Source organism: Hippopotamus amphibius, chromosome 2, assembly GCF_030028045.1.
Source record: "Hippopotamus amphibius kiboko isolate mHipAmp2 chromosome 2, mHipAmp2.hap2, whole genome shotgun sequence".
Lineage (NCBI taxonomy): Eukaryota > Metazoa > Chordata > Mammalia > Artiodactyla > Hippopotamidae > Hippopotamus > Hippopotamus amphibius.
In genome coordinates, this window is record NC_080187.1 from 114,651,396 (window position 1) to 114,655,754 (window position 4,359).

The 4,359-nt window shown below is 40.1% G+C and overlaps 1 pseudogene; it reads right to left on the reverse strand.

Moving 5' to 3' along the window:
• Nucleotides 1–727: 727 nt before the first annotated feature.
• On the reverse strand, nucleotides 728–2,029 carry LOC130844424 (elongation factor 1-alpha 1-like; annotated as a pseudogene).
• Nucleotides 2,030–4,359: the final 2,330 nt, after the last annotated feature.

The following is a 4,359-nucleotide window of genomic DNA, read 5'->3' on the forward strand; positions in this document are numbered from 1 at the left end:
GTACTCAGTCTTTCCTTGGTGTATGGGTGGCATTATCAGTCTCGACATCCAAAGCAAACTTGGCAAATATACCTTTGCAGGGTGACCACCATATCCACCCAAAGGCTTGAGCAAGGATGTTTATAGAAACTTTACTGATAATAGAGACTAGGAACAACCCAAATGTGTATCAACTGGGGAGTGGATAAACAAATTGTGGTTCATCTACACAGTGGAATACTACTGAACAATAAAAAGGAACAAAATTCTGATACACGCAAGCATGAATGAATCTTAAAAGTATTATGCTAAGTGAAAGAAGCCAGTCACAAAGGCTACATATCTATGATCCCACGTATAGGACATTATTGAAAACACAAAACTATAGGAACAGAAACAAAATCAGTGGTTTCTTGAGTCTGAGGGCAAGGAGAGGGGATCAAATACATGGTGGCATGAGGGAACCTTATGGGTTGAAAACAAATGGTCCACAAAACATTCTCTTTTCCTTCTGAAGGCTTTACAATGCATTGTTATCATTAACCAGTCTTTTACTATTAAACTTAAATGGCCAATTGAGACAAACAGTTCTGGGACCATTCTTTCACCTCTGATTAAGACTGAAGTAGCAGTATTGAGGGTAATATTCATTTAGCCTTCTGACCTTTCTGGGCACAACTGGTGACCTTGCCAGCTCCAGCTGCCTTCTTGTCCACTTCTTTGATGACACACACAGCAATCGTCTGTCTCATGTTACAAACAACAAAACAGCCTGGGGCGGGGAATAGTCAGAGAAGCTCTCAACACACATGGGCTTGCCAGGAACCATATCAACAATGACAGCATCACCACATTTCAAGAATTTGGGGCTATCTTCCAACTTTTCTCCAGATCAATGATCTATCTTCTCCTTCAGCTTGGCAAACCTGCAAGCAACGTGAGCTGCGTGGCAAGCCAGCACAGATGCATATCCAGCACTGATTTGACCTGGATGGTTTAGGATAATCACCTGAGCTGCCTTCATTGGCGGGTCATTTTTGGTGTCATCAACCGCACCACCATGATGAACATCTTTAACAGACATCTCCTTGGCATTGAAATCCACACTGTCCCCGGGAAGAGCTTCACTCAAATCTTCATGGTGCATTTCAACAGACTTGACTTTAGTTGTTATTTTGATTGGAGCAAAGGTGACCACCATTGCCAGATTTGAGAACACCAGTCTCCACTCAGCCTGCAGGAATGGTATCAATACCACCAATTTTGTAGACATCCTGGAGGGGCAGAAGCAAGGGCTTGTCTGTTGGACGAGTTGGTGACAGTGCAATCCAGAGCTTTAAGCAGTGTGGTTCCACTGGTATTGCCATCTTTACATGTGAGTGTCTATCCTTTGAACTAAGGCATGTTAGCATTTGTCTCCAGCATCCTGTCACCATTCCAACCAGAAATTAGGACAAATGCTGCTGTATCAGGATTGTAGCCAGTTTTCTTTATGTAGGTGCTGACATCTTTAATGATTTCCTCATATATCTTCTGGTTGTAGGGTGGCTCAGTGGAAGACCATTTTGTTAACACCAACAATTAATTGTTTCTCACTCAGTGTGTAAGCCAGAAGTGCATGCTCATGGGTTTGCCCATTCTTCGAGATACTTGCTTCAACTTCACCATCACCAGCAGCAACTATCAGGACAGCACACTCAGCCTGAGATGTGCCTGTAATCATGCTTTTCATAAAGTCTCTGTGTCCTGGGACGTCAGTGGTGGTCACGTAACACTTGCTGGTCTCAAATTTCCACAGGGAAATATCAATAGTAACACCATGCTCACATTCAGCTTTCAGTTTATCCAAGTCCCAGGAATACGTGAAGGAGCACTTCTCTATCTCAGCAGCCTCCTTCTCAAATTTTCTGATAGTTCTTTTGTCAATCCCACATTTGTAGATCAGATGGCCAGTAGCAGTAGACTTGCCCAAATCTATGTGCCCAATGATGATGATGTTGGTATGTCTTTCTCTTTCCCATTTTAGTTTAGGTTTATCAGTGGTTTTCATGACACCGGTGCAAAATTATTGTGAAAGTCCAATAATATAGTTTAAAAATAGACAATATATCATAGTCAAGACAAATTTATCCTAAGAATATAAGGTTGGTATAAGATTAGAAAATCTATCAATGTAAGTAACCACTTTAATGGATAAAAGGATAAAAATCATACGACCTCAAAAGATCCAGAAAAATGACTTACTAGAATTCATATCCATTTATGTTGATAGAAAGTCTTAGCAAACAAGAAATAAAAGGTAACTGTTAATTTTATAAATGTTCCTATAAAAAAGCTACCACAAAGCATCCTTACTGATGCAACATTGAAATCTTCCCCTTTGCAACCAGGAACAAAACAATCCACTATTACTTCTGTTGTTTAACATTTTTATTGGAAAACTGAGCCTGAGCAATAAGGTAAATAAAAATAAATGCACAGTGATTGGACAAATGAAAGAACAGTATATGCTTTTTGGAAATAAGATGACAATGTATGTACTAAATTCAAAATGAGCTTACAATAAACTACAACATTGATAAGATATTTTAGCAACTTTGCTGGATAAAAAAATGAAAAGATAAAAGTCTGTGTTTCTACATACCAGCAATTTATAAAATAAAATAGATATTAATTATAATGGAATAACAAAGTTAAAAGTACCTGGAAATAAGTGTACCAAAGTGTGTACAATCTTTTCAGGTAAAATTATAAATCTTTACTTAGATCTATTAAAGAAGACCTAAGTAAATACAGAATTTGTTTTGTTTTTGATCGAAAGGCTCAATGGTGAAGATAAATAACTATATTTAATGTAATCCCAACAAAATCTCAACATACTTTTTCTCTGGAACTTGACAATCTGATTCTAAAATTTATATGCCAATACAAAGAGCTAAGACCGGAGTGATGTCAGCACAATGGCTGAATAAGATATCTCTTACACATACCCCCTCCCACAACAAAAACTTGACATCCATTCATGGACGAAAGTACCCTTGTTGTTGCTGTGGGATCCAGCACCATATGCAAAGGACCTGAGAGGAGTCTTGCTCACTGTGGTCTCAGGTAACAGGAGTACAGAACTCAGAACCACCTATGGATCTTGCAGTGGCCCATAAACTGGCTCCAGCTCCATCTTGGCCATAATACAGAAGGCCTCGGAGAACCCTAATGACCTTGCAGAGGTCCAGGAGTCCAATGGAGAAGTTGTAGCACACCATTGGAGCAAGAGAAATCTGAGACTGGGTGCATCGGAGAGAGTAAGAGGAACCAATTGATTTTACTCACATAAACCTTCTCCCAAGACAGCACAGCTCAGTTTCAAGACAGATTTTCTCAGCCCATGATTTCTTCTATGGGGAAAGTGGGAGCATATGAGTGAGCACCTGGCTTCTCCAGCTATGCAGGATGCTGCTAAAGAGGTCCATTTCTCTCTGGCCCCATTCAGGGTACTGAATAGTGAGCTGCATAACTTGGGGGCTAGTAGAGGAAAACTGGACTTTCAGTGGGCATTAAAGGGATGTAGATCCTATTAACTGCATTGTGAACTCCAGCAAGAAACCTGCCCTGAGCCACTGAGAATGCCTTGCCCATGGATCCCCCAGACTGGCCCACAAGTATCCCCAGCACACCATGCATCTCACCCATACCCTGTGGCTTGCTCCCTGTGTGAGCTTCCAATGGCAACAAGCAAACTTTGACAGGCAGCTGGTAAGCATGTGCAGAAAGCCAGCCCAAATCTGTGGGCAAGGGAGAGATCACAAATTAGAGCTTTAGCACTGCTTTTGGGAAACAAAAGAGAAGCCATCAACACCCAGCCTGGTGTGTTGCAGGATCAAAGGAAGTCACCCAAGTTGAGAATTCTGCCACAATGAGGGAGCAAGAAGTGCAGAGCAGCTATATCCTAGAAGGTCTGAGAAAACCTCAGTACACTAGCAGGGCTGATGGAAGTTATTTATCTTCCAAAGTCAAACAATAAAGACTGGAGGCATGGCTGCTACTTTAAATGTGAAGACAGTAATACAAGACTTCAAGGAACATGAAAAATCAAAGAAACATGATATCAACAAAGGATCAAAATAATCTTCCAGTGACTGACTCTAAAAATGTGGAGATCTGTAACTTACCTTATAAATAATTTTAAATAGCTGTTTTCAGGAAGCTCTATGAGCTACAAGAAAACACAGAAAGACAATTCAGTGAAATCAAGAAAACAACATGAACAAAATGAGAAGTTTAACAAGGAGCTAGAAATCAATTTTTTTTAAAATTCTGGGGCTAAAGAATACAATAAATGAAATGAAACATGAAATTGAGAACACTGACAACAAAATAGAT